General features: G+C 35.7%; 1 protein-coding gene across 1 annotated transcript in view; it reads left to right on the top strand.

The window, feature by feature from the left end:
• DOK6 (docking protein 6) overlaps positions 1 to 18050 on the top strand; it is a 373232-nt gene that overhangs the window by 112178 nt on the left and 243004 nt on the right. The gene's annotated exons all lie outside the window — the stretch shown is intronic.

Raw genomic sequence — 18050 nt, 5'->3', positions numbered from 1 at the left:
TCAAATACACTGATGTGTAGGATGTGGCAATACATTCTACGAATTTTGATTTATTCTATGAATCAATTTACTAAGGATTAAAAGTACATAGGAAATACCCCTAGAGTGATGTTAAATATGCCACCTAAAGTTGTCTTCAGTGATAAGATCAAAATGCAGTTAAGTGTTTGATAATTATGTAGAGAATTCATGGTCAGAACTCAGAATTGTGAACTGGTTTGTTGATGAAATGCCTCAATAAGCTCAGTAAAGAATCTTAATTCCTCACCATTGGTAATATAGAGTAAGTTACCATGAATAATGTAATGATTTTGTGGGGTTTATTTTATGTGATATGTAGTCTAGTTCCTCCTTTTATTAAAAATAGAGTGCTTGCCAGGGGTTGGGGGGTGGGAGTGATAAATAGATGTAGCACAGAGGATTTTTAGGACAGTGAAACTATCCTTTACAACACCATCACGGTGGATGTGTGTCATTAGACATTTGTCTAAACTGGTAGAAGGTACAATACCGAGAATGAACCTTACTGTAAAACATGGACTTTGGGTGATTATCTTGTGTCAAAGTAGATTGATTCATCAGCTGTAACGAACGTCCCACTCTGCTGTGGGATGTGGATAATAGGGGAGGCTGTGCATGTGTGGAGGTAGGGGTAGAGGGAAATCTCTGTACCTTCTGCTCAATTGGGCTCTGAACCTAAAACTGCTCTCAAAAATAAAGTTTATTTAAAAAAATAGATTTTTCTACAAAATGTACTAATTCTATTACACAAATACCTAGCAATCATTTATATTATATTTGAGACTCTCTCTGAGGGCTTAGCATTTGAATTTCTTTAAATTTCTTTGAGGTATTCTACATATTAATATAGACTTACTATCAGAGATTCCAAGTTCAGGTTCCTGTCCAGCCACTTAGTAGCTCATGGGAGTTTGGTTTTCTCATTAGTACATGTTATATTTCATGTCTCATTTGAAGACTATTTGAGATAGGGTATCAAAGGACAACCAGCACAGTGGTGCCTATTCTAATTATATGAAGAATTATATGAAATCCAAATTTATACTGGTATTTTGTATTATGGTTATGATCTTGGCAATATTTTTAAACCTGATTTAATTTAAAACTGCAGAGTTGTGAAATGTGAGTCTGTGACCTTTAGTTTGTGAGTAAAATTTTGAAAGACTGAGCACACTGGATACTCTGGATTCCTCATGAGAACCCCTGCCCCCTGGTCAGTGCTGGCTGGATGCTGTCCATGCGCTCATGACTCAGGCACAATCCTCAAGAAGGAAAAAGATCATCTTGGAAAATAGATTGTTGAGAAAGATCAAGAATCAGAATCACTTGTGTGTGTGTGTGTGTAATGAGAACATTTAAGATTGACTTTCTTATCAACTCTCAAGTATATAATACAGTATCATTAACTATAGTTACCATGCCGTACATTAGATTTCAGGAACTTATTCGTCTTACCCTCTAACCAGTGGTGGTGGAGATGCTAACTAACCTTGTTTTAGTAATCATTTCACAATGTACACATGTATTAAAAGATCACTTTGTATACCTTAAACTTACATAATGTTATATGCCAATTATATCTAGATAATAAAGCTGGAATAAAAAACATCTTAACATTACACAGTGGATAGGATTGTAGGCTCTGGAATCTAGCATCCGTATTTAAGGACTGTGTACTTGCATAGGCTCTTTAATTTCCATGTACTTAATTTTCCTCCTCTGACAGATTAAGATTATAATAATATAACAGATTATAACACAAAAAGGGTTATTGTAGGGAATAAAATGGTACTATAGGCATATAATGAGATTTAATACAATAAGATGTTATTAATGAATTAAATTTTATAGCTAAGTACATAACTACTTACTTGGCATATAGTAAATTGCAGTAAACGTTAACCATTTTTAGTCTAGGCTAGATGTGATGGTTACTTGGGTGAAGATGTTAGTGTTGGAGCTAGAGGTGGAAGGACACGTTTTGGATATGGTTGGTGAACACTGACAGGATGTACTTTGGGATTAGACGCAGGGTGTTAGTGAAAGGTAGGTAGGACTCATGGAGATTGCTGAGTTTGGATTTGAGCAACAGAGAAGAGGATGGTGCGATTCATGCAGATAGGGAAGACTAGAAGAGCAAGCTTTGAGTAAAACTCACAAGCCTTCACTGATTGGATGTAGAAGAAATGGAAGAGAGAGGAGTAAGAGTTGCTGTCTTTTCCAGACTGGGTGACAGAGGAGTGGTCATGCTGTTACAGAGACAGGGACCCTGTGTGGAAGAGCAGTTTTCAGTGATGAAGAGAAGAAGGCATTCTTGGCATGTTAGATTAGGTTTCTTTACGGTACATTCAGATAGATGTTTTCATTCAACAGTTAGAACTGCAGCCAGACTGTAGTGCAAATACCCAGGAGATCTACCGAATGGTGATGTTAAGGTGGGTGTATATTAATGCCTCTTTGTGAAAGCTTGGTAAGTGCAAAATAAAACTCTTTCCTCTAAAAGACGTGGACTTTGGTACCAGCCTACGGTGACATTCAGGGTGTTTTGCAGGTATTTCAATTCTGAGTTTAGCAAGAGTTACAAATCAAAAAAGTTGATACTTGACTGAAAAAACAAAACAGCTAATCCAAAACATGATAGAAAACTATGAAAAGTGACACTTAAAGGAAATGCTAGTGGAATAAATGTTAAAATACTAAACAGTAAGATTTATAGTAATTATCAAGACTGCTTAACTGGAACTTCCCAACTGAAAGTTTTAACAATTCTAAAGAGAGAAATGTTTATGTTACCAAAAGGAAAACTGTGAAGAATACTGACATTTGAAAAGGGGAAGGGGAGAGAAGACAGGACCTCAGAGGCTGTGTGTCCTGCTCTTCCCTGAGGCTGCCCCTTCCTATGAGAACGCCACCCCAGAGGTCAGAGGGCATTATTTTGTCCCAGCCCTAAACAACCAGCCATCAAGGCAAAATGGCAATTACAAATGTTCGTGATATTTTTATCCTGACATATGAATACATTTGCTTCTGCAAAATCAAAAAGTGAACCATCACTTCCTGTGGCTTCTTCCATTGGTAGAATCATGAATCCTTTTTTTGGAAAGCTGTAAATTTCTCAGCTCCCTCAGATGGTCAGGTAAATAAAGGGAGATCTCTTTATGAAAAAGGCTGACCTATTTAAAATCTCTCTTTTCCTTTGAGCAATTAATGGTCAGTTCAAATCTTGGATCCCCAGAATTGGAAAAAAAATCTTAATTTTCAAGCTAGCTTAAAATAGACTAGTGTGGATTTCCCCAATTGTTCTATTTACTAATTATTAGGTGCTTTAAACTTGTGATTAGTCAGTTATTTTGATACGTCCTAAAATCTGCTATAGTGCTCAATAGCAATAAATCAAAATAATCAATCAAATGAGTGAAATGTGTCCAACCTTAGTGGGGAACTTATGAAAAATAGCTAAGGACAGAATTATTTCCTTGCCAACTTTAACTTTGTGCTATGCTCTATCTGGAACATACATATTGTAAAGCTTATGAGTATTAATGGTCCCATTTAGACATTTGATATGTTTACTGTAAGAGAGATCTTGCTGCATAAATCAATTTTTATATGAAACTGCTATAAAATGGTATATACTTTTTTTTTACTTCTTGGTAGAAAGAAATTTGAAATTCAAATCACTAGCTGCTGAAGGAAGTTATTAAAAATGCATTAGGGTTGACAATATAGCTGTATATAATTGTCATAACAGATATTCAAAACAAATTTATCCTCAATGAAAACTGAACTAAAGCAATTTACATAGAATCAGCTAATAAATTTTCCTTAATTTTCTAACAGGTGAAAAAGGAACAGTTCATAGAAATTTTAATAAAATAAATATGAGTGCTGTCTGTAGGGAGGAAAGTATAAATAAAATCCCTGAGAAGGATGAATGAAGATGGAACGATGTGAATTTCGTATGATGGGGACTACATGAGCTAGAAAAGCAATGCCTGTATTGGGACCAATCTTATTTCTAAATCCCCTACAACCTGACATTGAAAACATCATTTTGTTCTATCTGCTTTACTCCTTCTTGGAGTTGTCAGTATTTATCTTTATGTAAAGCAAACATCTGAGAAACTTAGGGAAAAGATGAAGACATCCTTATGAAAAACAGCCACCTGGAAATATAGCATATCCTTAAAGATAGGAGCAAAACCATAGGTTAGTGTGTAAACAGCAATGTGAACAGTGTGTTATGTTGAACGCTTTCATTTTTTTTTCTTTTTTTTTTTAATTTTTTATTGTTATGTTAATCCCCATACATTACATCATTAGTTTTAGATATAGTGTTCCATGATTCATTGTTTGTGCATAACACCCAGTGCTCCATGCAGAACGTGCCCTCCTCAATACCCATCACCAGGCTAACCCATCCTCCCACCCCCCTCCTGTCTAGAACCCTCAGTTTGTTTTTCAGAGTCCATCGTCTCTCATGTGAACGCTTTCATTTTGATTCGGCTCTCTGCTTGGATGAGCACACACTTGGTGTGATGTGAAGGGTGTTCAAAGGTTTGGTGTCTCATAAAATGTCTGCTGGAAGGTCCCAGAATGATAATCGTTCACATTAGGGTATCTTATTCATTTGTTCATTCATTCATTCATTCATCCATCTGTAATCTCTTATCTTGAAGAAGTCTCAGTTTTTTTTAACATAAGCTCCTATTAACACACACATTAGTTCCTGGGACAGTCACATGTTAACCCATGATCATTTATTTATTGCTTTATTCATATTATCTGATCACCTGCTGATGACTCAGAAAAGATTCAAAGAAATGGAATATGAAAAGTTGGTTTTTATGTAGGATGAAAAGAAGGGGTAAAATGCCCACAGCATGATGCATCACCTATGTGGTGTCTCTGACAGAGATGGGTGGGTCCTGAGGACGGACCGTTCTATAGCCAGAGACGAGCAAGAGCCATCAGGTGAGAAGACCCTCACATGGAGGGCATTACCAAAGTTGTGATTTCAAGATAAGAGTTAAACTTGATCTTTGTAATATTTGAATCAAGGTCCATTACAATTTTACAACATATAAGATATCTCCAGTAAGAATCAGTAAGAATGCGACGGAAAATAGATCACTTGGCAATCAGAACTTTTGTTTATAACCTGTTGCTCCATGACAGATATCTGTTCACTGAGAAATAAGGAGTCAGACTCTTAGAAAATATCCATAAGACTGATCTGGGCTTGACTTAGAGTATATAGAAGTATGATTTATGTCAGCAAAATTATTGTCTTTATTCGACTTTTTAAAACTATCCAGTTGTGTGTGAGGCAATCATCCATAATGGTGCTGCTACATCAGAAAAAATGGTAATATGACTTAAACAATATCTTTCTCTCACTCTGCTATCTGTAAAATGCAAGTAATAGCAGAGCTCACAAAGTGAGGTGATAATATCATGTGAGATACTACGCAACCCGTAAAACAACTATGGTTGTACAAATCATTTCTGCTTCAGATTCTGCATCTTTGAAACCAGGGAAATAATTCATACCAACTTTAGAACAATTTTGAGACCAATTTGCTTGATAAAGTAACTTGTAACTTCAAACATGTCCTTTTACGTGGTAAATCAGATAGTAACTTGAGAAAGACTATTCAATAGCACAACCCCGTTATGACTATTTCCATCATTTCTGAAGCTTTTTACATTTATTTAATGGATTTAGAGCCAACGCTCTTTATTATTTCAGAATACCATCAGTGCACTTGGGGTTTTAAAAATCTCTCTTTTGGGGCGCCTGGGTGGCTCAGTTGGTTAAGCGACTGCCTTCGGCTCAGGTCATGATCCTGGAGTCCCAGGATCGAGTCCTGCATCGGGCTCCCTGCTCAGCAGGGAGTCTGCTTCTCCCTCTGACCCTCCCCACTCTCATGCTCTCTCTATCTCATTCTCTCTCTCAAATAAATAAATAAAATCTTTAAAAAAATAAATAAATAAATAAAAATCTCTCTTTTACCCAGCATCTGGCTAATCGTGCAGTATCTGACAGATGCAACAGGAGACATGCTTATTACATAATGTTCACTGAGGATAAATTGTTTTTCTATCATTAATGGAAAATTACATATTATTCCACAAATAATGAATGCATATTAATTTACGACTTACGATTTGAAAATATTTCAGTGAGAATTCATCCTTGAATTAATACTTTTACTTCACCATAAATATCTATCTAGAAACTTTTATAAATAGCAATGCTATTTCATATTTACTAAATTCATATAATATTTAAAAATATTAAAGCCTTTATACTGCTAATACTTCTACAAAAAACAAAGATAGAATTTGAATATGCTATCAATAATCCAAGATTACAAATCAGTAGCAGCCACTAAACTGATTTTATTGATTAGCAAACAGGTTCTTAATCTAGGAAACCAGGAGTTTTGAGATTCAGTGGAATCGCTTGTTTTGATGGTAACTGGTGCATTTGTTCTACTCAGTGTCATTGTCACACATAATGTGAGCTCCTGAAGAAATGGTGGAATTCTTGCTATCTAGTGTTCAGGGAAATAAGAGGTTTTTTTTTTTTTTTTTGACACAGAGAGAATGAGAGATCGTGTTGGCTTAAAAATGCAACTATTTTCTCCTACTTCTCCTTTTCTCTCATCTATCTTTTAATCGAGTTAATCATATTACAAATCCAGTGTACTAGAAAATTAAATTTTAACCTGATTTGCAGTAGCCTGGAATTTTCCACTAATCCTTTCTATCCTTTTGCGAGAGGATTGTCTTGGTGTAAGCTTGGGGCTACCATGATATTCTCCTGGTCTTAGAGCTGGTACAGCCAACTCTGATAGTCGTCCAAAAAGTCAACTTTTCTATCTTTTATTCCAGTTCCATTTTGCAAATAAACCAATGTGAATGGACCCATCATTATTCCCAAAGGTTGCAGTTCCATCACTAGCAATAATTATAGTACAGTTTTCATTTTCTGTTGATGTGCAACAAATTACCACAAGTTCAGAGATTCAAAAAAACACCTGTTTATGAGCTCACAGCTCTGTAGGGCGAAAGTGTAGTATGGCTGGTTTCTCTGCTGGGGGTTTCAAAGGCCCTGAAGTTAGTTGCACTGAGTTATCTGGTGGCTCTAGGGAAAAGTCCGCTTCGAAGTTTCTAATATAGTTGGTGATTTTAGTTCCCTAGAGCTACAAGACTGACGCCCCTGTTCCTTTGCTGGCTGTCAAGAAGGGGCTGCTTTCAGCACTAGAGGCTACCTGAAATCCTTGACATACTTGGTTCCTTCTCTTTCCAACACAGCACAGGCATAACAGATTTTTTCAAGCTTTGACTCTCTGCCTTGTCTTCTGTGACCAGCTGGAGAAAAAAACTCTGCTTTTAAAAAGTTCCCGTGACTTGGTCGGGTACACCTGGAGTCACTGTGTTGTGATCTAACTTTAGTGGTGTATCATTTAAATGTTTGGGGTCTTTTGTTTTTGGAGTTTTTTGTTTTTTGTTTTTGTTTTAATTTTATTTTATTATGTTATGTAATCACCATACATTATATCATAAGTTTTTGCTGTAGTGTTCCATGATTCATTGTTTGCGTGTAACACCCAGTGCTCCATGCAGTATGTGCCCTCCTTAATACCCATCACCAGGCTAACCCATCCCCCCCACTCCCCTCCCCTCTAGAACCCTCAGTTTGTTTCTCAGAGTCCATAGTCTCTCATGGTTCGTCTCCCCCTCCAATTTCCCCCCCTTCATTTTTCCCTTCCTACTATCTTCTTCTTTTTTTTTTTTAACATATAATGTATTGTTTGTTTCAGAGGTACAGATCCGTGATTCAACAGTCTTGCACAATTCACAGCGCTCACCATAGCACATACCCTCCCCAGTGTCTATCACCCAGTCACCCCATCCCTCCCACCCCCCAACACTCCAGCAACCCTCAGTTTGTTTCCTGAGATTAAGAATTCCTCATCTCAGTGAGATCATATGATACATGTCTTTCTCTGATTGACTTATTTTGCTCAGGATTTTTGGGTTATTTTTAATTTGGGAAGGAATTTCTTAGGTTGCTAAAGTGAGACAGCCACTTTTCCCTCATGGTGTGTAGGAGGTCTGTACATTAAAGGCATTGTATTGGAAGTGAAGCATCATGCAACTTTGACATTTCAAGCATGGGGTTTAATTTCATTAACTGCTAATTCAACACACATTGTAACTAACTTCTTCCTTTCCCATCTCCACCATAGAGGTCACTTTTTTACACATGATCACTTTTTTACACTTCCTGCAGTTAGACAGGTACATTTCTGGTTAATGAAATGTAAATTTAAGCCTGCTAGAAGGGATAGAAAGGATTTTGTGTTCTGATATGGCCAGCAATGTCCCTTATTCCTTTTCCCTAAATGGAAAGCATGACGGTTAGATGTATTCTGCGCCCACGAGGAGATGGGCATAAGAGAAATGTGAAGAGAAGGACAAATATTTCGGCTTGAGGTGCTTCCTCTAATATCATCAAGCCACTAGACCAACACTAGTAACTGCCTACTTCAGAGTTCTTGTGTGGGAAAAATAGGTCCTGTTTGTTCACATCAGTGTCTAGCAAACTTTTATCTGTAAAGGGCCAGATAGTAAAAATTTTAGGTTTTACAGATCCTGAGGTCTTTGTTGCAATTCTTCAACTCTGCACTTTGTACATTAAATTGCCAAAGACAATATGTAAACAAATGGCTATGGCTGTGTTCTGATAAGAGCTTATTTACAGAAACAGATGGAAGACCAAATTTGGCCCAGAGGCCACAGTTTACATCCTTACTTGAAACTATGTATTTTTTATTTTCTCTTAACAAAAAATAATAATGCTAATATTAATAATTATGTCTAGACGCTATAAGTGTATAGATAAAACCTTATCTAAACATGATTGATAGTTAACTAATGGATTACACCTAGAATTGGTCTCATAAGCTTAGGAAAGTAACCATAATCTCCTTCAGCTTTTTTATATTCTTTGGAATGATGTATATTAATGATCATACCAATACTCTTTTCCACTCTGTGTCCGTTACTGCAGGAACATAATTGGGCCCATTAGTTATGTTAAGTGGTATCATATACCAAGCTACAGACAGCCAGGCTAAGACTAATTCAGAGCATGGGTAAATTGTAATAGGCATGTAATTGTTAATAGTGGTTGACTTGTTAGAATTTCACACATCATTTAGTTGACTTTTTTGGGAGGAAGGGGGTGTATTTTCTTCCCTCCATCCCTCCTTCCCTCCCTCCTTCCTCTTTCTGTTTCAGGTCTAGTAGGACTTAGCTGCAGATTGAGTTAATTGTATTACTTGATGGCTGCTATCACCATCCCTTTCTGTAATATCTGATCAATCTATTTTGTTCCCATCCTTAACCCCATTTATCCCCCCTCCTCTATAGATAATTATTATGATAAGTTTGATGGGAAACTGTAGGATTCTTAGAAATGTGTACTGTTGATTTCTTGAAGATGTACTGCATTGTTAATTCGCTTAAGTATGGTTGTATTATAACTTTCTGTGTTTCTTTTTTTGTTGTTTTGTTTTTTTGTTTTTTTTTAATTTTATTATGTGATGTTAGTCACCATACAATACATCATCAGTTTTGATGTAGTGATCCACGATCCATTGTTTTCATATAACACCCAGTGCTCCATGCAATATGTGCCCTCCTTAATACCCATCACCAGGCTAACCCATACCCCCACCCCTCTAAAACCCTCTAAAACCCTCTTTGTTTCTCAGAGTCCATAGTCTCTCATGGTTCATCTCTCCCTCCGATTCCCCCCTTCATTTTTCCCTTCCTTCTCCTAATGTCCTCCATGCTATTCCATATGTTCCACAAATAAGGGAAACCATATGAAAATTGACTTTCTCTGCTTGACTTATTTCACTTAGCATAATCTCCTCCAGTCCCATCCACGTTGATGTAAAAGCTGGGTATTCATCCCTTCTGATGGCTGAGTAATATTCCATTGTATATATGGACCACATCTTCTTTATCCATTCATCTATTGAAGGGCATCTTAGCTCTTTCCACATTTTGGCTATTGAGGACATTGCTGCTATGAACATTGGGGTGCATATGGCCCTTCTTTTCACTACATCTGTGTCTTTGGGGTAAATACCCAGGAGTGCAATTGCTGGGTCATAGGTTAGCTCTATTTTTAATTTTTTAAGGAACCTCCACACTGTTTTCCAAAGTGGCTGTACCAACTTGCATTCCCACCAACAGTGTAAGAGGGTTCCCCTTTCTCCACAACCTCTCCAACATTTGTTGTTTCTTTCCCTGCCCATTTTTGCCATTCTAACTGGTGTAAGGTGGTATCTCAATGTGGTTTTGATTTGAATTTCCCTGATGGCTAACGATGATGAACATTTTTTCATGTGTCTGTTAGCCATTTGTATGTCACTTTCTGTGTTTCTTATTTTTATTTGTGCTGCATTTTGGCATTCAAGACCTATTTGCATTTCTATGTGTCCATTTTGCCAGTTGCTTCTGACTTCTACATGACACCCCATAGTTTGCATCCATTATATTTTACTTTTCCATTTTCCTAGTGACAGAAACTAGATTGCTAGAACTTCTCATTATCTCAAAGAATACAGTAATTAAGACTTTTGTACTGTGTTTTTATGACCCAATGTGAGAAATTTTCTGGGATATATAAAAAGAATGAGATCATTGGGTTAAGGATACTTTTTTTTTTTTTAAGATTTTATTTATTTATTTGACAGAGAGAGATAGCGAGAGCAGGAACACAAGCAGAGGGAGTGACAGGGGGAGAAGCAGGCTTCCTGCCGAGCAAGGAGCCCAATGCAGGGCTTGATCCCAGGACTCCGGGATCATGACCTGAGCCGAAGGCAGACGCTCAACGACTGAGCCACCCAGGTGTCCCTGTGTTAAGGATACTTAAATATGTACTGCCAGATGACTTTCCAGAATGTATCTCCATTCTTCACTTCCAATGGATGTGTGACGGTTCTGTATTCTCACATTCTCATTGACACTTTCCATTATTTATTGACGTCTCCAAATCTGATGTGTGTAAAGTGATATGCAGTTGTGTTTTAACATGCATTTTTCTATTACTAATTAACTGAAAAATTCTCCTTATATCTGTTTGCTTTTGGGGTTTATTCTTCCAGGAATTCCCCAATCATATCGTTTGTCTACTTTCCTACCAGAGTTCCTGCATTTTTCTTGCTGTTTTGTAAGGTTTCTTTGTCTATTCTAGATATTAGATTAATTTACTATTAGACATTGTAAATAATTTCTCACCTCTGTCATCTGTCTATAACTTTATGGAGTCCTGCACGAAACCAAGATTTGCAAATTTGGATGTTTTCAATTTTTCATGAGTTGGGCTTCATTCGGTCCCTTCCTTAAAGAAATCCTTACCTACCCCATACATCACGAAGATATTATCCTACCTTTTATTCAGTTAGCATTATAGTTTTACCTTTAATATTTTTGCCTTTCATCTATCCAGTATCCAGATTTGGATATGGAATTAAGAATTCCATTTTTTAAAATATTTAGAGGGTCAGGTTTCACTAGTCCATCTATTAAACTTTCTATTCTTTGTTATTTTGGAGGCATACATAACACACACATTTTTCTCTGATTTCTCTATTCTGTGCCACTTGTTTGTTCTAGCACCATCATGCCTCTTGTTTTAAATTACCATGGTATCACACTATGTTGGGACATTTGGTAGGGCATTTGTTCACCCCACACACTGGGCCCTCATTTTCTGAAGTTACTTTAGCAATTTATCTCAGAGCATATAATGCCCTCTTTTTACTCAACTTCTCTTTTAAGGTTTAAATTTTTCCCCAACAAAATCTCTCAATACTTTATAGTTTTTCTTGTTCTTGTGAAGGTATTATTTTATTTTATTTTCTAATTAATGATTACTAGTGTAGGGAAATCCTGTTGGTTTTTTGTGTTTACTATAATTGACAATATTATTGAATGCTTTTGTTGTTTCTAATAGTGTATTTTTCTGTTGACTCTTTTAGTGTTTATATGTCTGTAATCATTGTGTGCAAATATTGGTAGTTTCACTTTCTGATGTGAACTATATTTTTACTCCTGAAATAAACCTCACTTGCATGTTGGGATTTGTTTTTCATTAATAAGTAAAATGTACACATATGACTTTTTTGTATTTTTCATAACTTATTTTGGAATCAATATTAGCCCACACTCAGAAAGCAAAAACAGGTTTTGCTTTTATTTTTCTCCTGGAATATCTTGCAGAGGATATTGATTAATCATACCTTGCAAGTTTGGTAAAGCTCAATTATGAAGGAATCTAGAAATGGGCTGTTAGGAGATGAGTATATTTTTTTGTTCAAGTTTTCTAACTTTTTTTCTGCCACCATTTTGGCATTTTATATTTTTCTAGATATATATCCTTTCATCTATGTTTCCAAACTAATTAGTATTCATTTGTTTGCAAGCTTCTTACTAATATTTAGATTTTTTTGTTTGTTCAATTTTTCCCTTTTCATCCTGTACTTAATTCATCTCCACCTTCTCTCTTTTTTCTTTCATCTAACTTGCCACAAGTCTTTTTATTAATCCTTTCTCATGGACCTTTTGCTTTCGTGAAACTTCTCATTTTTTTCTTCATTTCAGTGATTTCTGCCATTGTCTTTATTATGTCTTTATTTATTGAAATTCCCTGTTGCTTTTCTTTAACTTCTTCAGTTGAATGCCTGAGTTCATTCTTTTCAACCTTTTATATTCACGAAAAATATTTTTAAAGACATGTTTTTTATGCACTTCTTTTTCAGTGTCTCTCAAATCTTAATATGTACTGTTTCATTTTCATTAAAATGTATTTTATAATTGAACTGATAATTTCCTTTTTATGTTCTTAGAAATATGTTATTTACTTTTTATATATATGGAATATTTAATCATTTACTATAAATTTTAGTTATATTGTATTATGGGTATATACTGTAATTTATATAGTTTGGTTCTTTTGAGTTTACTAATACTATTTTATCATCTGATACCTGTTCAATTTTTATAAATAATCCAAATGTGCTAGAAAAAAAAAAAAACGTGTATTTGTTTTGTCATTGATAGTAGGTATGAGTGTGTAGGTCTGTACAATGTAAAATAACTTGACTCTATTAATTTTATTTGGCAGAACTTCCATATCTTTGCTTATGAGTGATTTACTATTTAACTCCCTTGTGAACGGTCAGATAATTTTGTCACCTGTGATTGTAATTTGTCCTTTTTTAAATTGGTTTATATATATATTGTACATTGTGGAGCTGTGTGAACTTTTAATTAATCACAAATTAAAAAAAGAAAAAAGAAACACATATTTAATAACTTTAGGTAGGTCCTGATGAACAGTGAGGTATCCTTGCTTTTTAAGAAACTATTATCTTATTAGGGAAATTGGGCTGTATACAAATTTTTGTGATTTCTTGTCATTTTTATCTTCAATTAAGGCTACCAACTTTATAAAAAATGGAGCTATTTATCTTCAAATAATTCTGTATATTTTATTAGTTTCCTAGGGCTGGCCTAACAAACTGCCACAAACTTGGTACTTAAAATGACAGAAAGTTATTCTCTCACGGTTGGACGCCGGAAGTCAGAAATCCAGGTGTCAGTAGGGCTCCATGCCTACAAAACCGTGACAGAGGCAGCCTTGCTTGCCTTTTTTAGCCTCTGGGGGCTCCAGGAGCTCCTGGACTGTGGCAGCATCATTTCAGTCTCGGCCTCCAGCTTCACACGTCCACTGTGTCCTTGCCTCAAAGCTCCCTCTGCTCTTCTCCTGTAAGAACACATGTAATTGGATTCAGGGCCCGCGTTGAGTCCAGGATGATCTCCTCCAAAATCCTAATTCAATTACACCTGCAAAGAACCTTCTCCCAAATAAGGCACATTTGAAGGTTCTGGGGGTTATTTAGGACTTCGAGATATCTTTTGGGGGCCACTATTCAACCCCATACGATAATGAAGAGATTTAATTTTGTATATCTGCTAAGAAACGTTGTCATAGCTGGCTAGTTGCTGTTACGTCTGTGTAGTAAACGCATAGCTCTCAAAATAAGAATGGTATTATAGCTGACTGAGCTGTTTCATGCCTTTCTGTTCTTAGAGTCAGTTAAACATATTATTAGACATGCTAAATTTATACTGGGGAGAGAGGGGAGAGGTTGAAAGGGGAGGGAGAGTAGGAGGAGGAGAGGAAGAGGGACGGAGGGAGAAAGGACAGAAAGAAGTACATAGATTTCCTGTTTTAGTGCATATTTTCTTATGTATTAATTTTCTGCATTTCTTAGACCTGAAAATAGATTATCTTTATGTTTTAAAATAGGCCACCTGAAAATAATTTAGGGGTAATAAGGTAGTGAGTTTTCCTGTTACTCCTTTTGTCATCCTTACAATTTCAGTCTTTTGTAGTTGTAGTCACCTTCCTGTAGTAACTTCTTGATTAGCAGTTATTTGCCATTAATAAATTGCATAAATTGGTGAAAAGAGCACTAGTCAGAGAAATAGGAGGCATGGCCCTGATTCTGGTCATCACTTTAACTAACCGTGTGATGGCCACCCAGATAGGGATGGCCATTTTCCATTTTTCCATTGTTAAATGAAGAAAGCTCAGCAACAGGTTTACTTTCTTAGTTAGAATGTTTTTGGCTGCAAATAACAGAAAACCCAGATCAAACGACTTACAGAAGAGTATTATCACATATGACAGCATGTCTAGAAAAAGAAACTGGCTTTAGGGTTGGTTGATTCAGTAACTCTTGTTCAAGAATGAAAATTAAAGACGTGTTTTCCCCCCATCTCTACTCTGCTACCTGAGGATTGCCCTCATCTTTAACTAGTAGAATGATAGGTGTAGCTTTCCTGAATTATGACATCCAGACAACATCCACAGGAGAAGGGGGATGGTTTTAGCCTGATGCTACCTCCATTTCAGAAAACATTCATCAGAAACTACCAGAAAGGGGCGCCTGAGTGGCTCAGTCATTAAGCCTTCTGCTCAGGTAATTATCCCAGTGTCTCTGCTCAGCGGGGAGCCTGCTTCTCCCTCTCCCACTCCCCCTGCTTGTGTTCCCTCTCTCACTGTCTCTCTCTCTCTCTGTCAAATAAATAAATAAAATCTTTAAAAAAAAAAAGAAACCACCAGAAAACTTCTTGCACATCTCATTAGTCATATTTCGGTCATATCCTCTTTCCTAAGCTGATCATGAGCAAGGAGACCATAAGCCGAAGAATAACAAGTTCTACCATGGTACATGGGGTGAGAGATTCCCACCAGGGCACTTGAGCTGCATGATGCAAGGGCAGATAGGCGAACAAAATCAGGTTCTGGTAAGAATGAAGGAGCTGGAATGGGATGCTGTGTACACAACCAATGGTGACCATTATAGTTAATTCCAGTTCTACTATAATTCTATCTATAATCACTCTTTTCTAGATGATGCATTTCATAATGTGGTTTCATATTTGAGAAACAAATTTTTCAAAGGCATAAAAAACAAAGCTTGTAAGTATTGATAACACATATGCTGCAGTAGTCAAATAGTAAATGTTGGAGGACTGTATCGCAGCGCATAATATCAGAGTACAGAGACATGTGGAGCTTAAAGAATGAATTGTATTTTTTTAATGTTATACATTCATAATTTTCAGTGACAGGAGACTAATATAAAGAAGCAGCTACTGGAAAATTGATGTAAATTCTACTAGAAAGAATCAATTATAAAATTTCTTTGCAAATGATACAATGTATTGGATACAATGTATAGGGTAATACCAACATTTAAATTCTTTTCTTTTTTTTAATTTATTTATTTGACAGAGAGAGACACAGTGAGAGAGGGAACACAAGGAGAGGGAGTGGGAGAGGGAGAAGCAGGCCTCCCGCCTAGCAGGGAGCCGATGCGGGGCTCAATCCCAGGACCCTGGGGTCATGACCTGAGCTGAAGGCAGATGCTTAAGGACTGAGCCACCCAGGTGCCCCAACAACATTTAAATTCTTTTTATGAAAGCTTAGGACTTAAGCATGGAGAGATTAAGATTTATTAATTGTAATAATTTTAAAATTTAGTAAAATACTCTTCTTTTCTTACTAGAAAAATAAATATTCTCTATTCTAATAAAGTGATAGTGAATAAAGTTAAATAAATAATAAAGTTCATAAAATAAACATTTTATGAAACCAGTTCCTAAAATGTGCCATTTTATTCTCAAAAATAAAACCTTTGACTTAATTAAAACAGCCATAGAAGATTAGTAAAATACCAGGATTAATAGAACTATTAGTAAATTAATAAGAAAGGAGAGTGCAATTTATTGTCTAATTCATTTGAATCTATTTTTTAAAAGTCTGAATGTTAACTTTCTTTCATTTTTCAAAATATAGTTAGATTTATAGAAAGAAATTGAGCACTTAAATACACAGGTATCTAATCTCAATTGTCATGACAGTAAATTGGTAAAAGTTACTTTAAAACTCAAAGTAATTTCAGTATATATGCTTTTCTCACCTTGATCCTTTACTCATGTTTTAATTGGGTTATCTGGGCATTTGCTTTTGCTATTGAGTTACACCCTTGTACATTTTGGATATTAATCTCTTAATTGGCTTGCAAATATTTTCTTCATCTGTAGATTGCCTTTTCATTTGTTGATTATTTCCTTTGCTGTGCAGAAGCTTTTTTATGAGTACCATATGATTTCACTTACATGTGGAATCTAAAAAAAAAAAAAACAACAAAAAACAAATGAATAACCCATCAAACAAAAAGTAGAATCAGACCTATAAATACAGAGAATAATTTGATGGTTGCCATAGAGGACAGGGGTGAGGGGATGGGCAAAATGGGTGAAAGGGAGTGGGAGATTCATACTTTCTGTTACAGAATTAATAAATCCCAGAAATAAAGGTACAGCATAAGGAATATAGTCCATGGTATTTTAATAGGGTTGCATGGTGATAAATGGTAGCTACACTTCTGGCGAGCATTGCATAGCATATAGAGTTGTTGAATCACCATGTTGGATACCTAAAACTAATGTAATATTGTGTGTCAACTATACCAAAATAAATAAATAAATAAATAAATAAATAAATAAAAACATAAGTAAAAAATGCTTCCAGACTCACTTCATAAGTCCAACATTACTGTGATACCAAATCTAGACAAAGACACCACAAGGAAAGAAAACTACAAGCTAATATCTCTGATGAACATGGATGCAAAAATCCTCCATAAAATACTAGCAAACCAAATTCATCAATACATCAAAAAGACTACATACCATGTCCAGGTAGGATTTATTCCAGGCATGCAAAGTTGGTTTAACATATGTAACTCAATCAGTGTGATACACCACGTTAACAGAATGAAAGATAAAAAACATACAGTCATCTCAATAGCTGCAGGAAAAGCATCTGACAGATTTAACATCCAATCATGATTTTAAAATAACCTCTCAACTAAATATGTATAGAAGGAAATTTCTTTAACAAAATAAAGATGTTTATGAAAAGCTCACAGCGAACATCATAATCAGTGGGGAAAACCTGAAAACTTTTACTCTAAGATCTAGTACAAGGCTGGGATGTCTACTCTGACCACTTCTATTCTATTATTGTTAGAGCAATTAGACAAGAAAAGAAATAAAAGGCATCAAAATCGAAAGAAAGAAAGCTTCTGTTTGCAGTTGACATGATCTTATATGTAGAAAATCCTGAAGACTCTATTAAAAAAAATCTTAGAACTAATAGGTGAATTGGAGTAAAGTTGCAGAGTACAAAATCAACATATGAAAATCAGTTGCATTTCTTTATACCAACAGTGATCTCTCCAAAAAGGAAATCAAGAAAACAATCCCATTCATAATAGCAGCAAAAAGAATAAAACACTTAGAAATAAGTATAACTCAGGAGGTGAAAGATCTGTCACTGAAAACCATAAATCACTGAT

This window comes from Phoca vitulina, unplaced genomic scaffold (assembly GCF_004348235.1).
Source record: "Phoca vitulina isolate PV1807 unplaced genomic scaffold, GSC_HSeal_1.0 scaffold27, whole genome shotgun sequence".
NCBI classification, from domain to species: Eukaryota; Metazoa; Chordata; class Mammalia; order Carnivora; family Phocidae; genus Phoca; species Phoca vitulina.
This window is presented reverse-complemented; position numbering and strand designations above follow the sequence as displayed.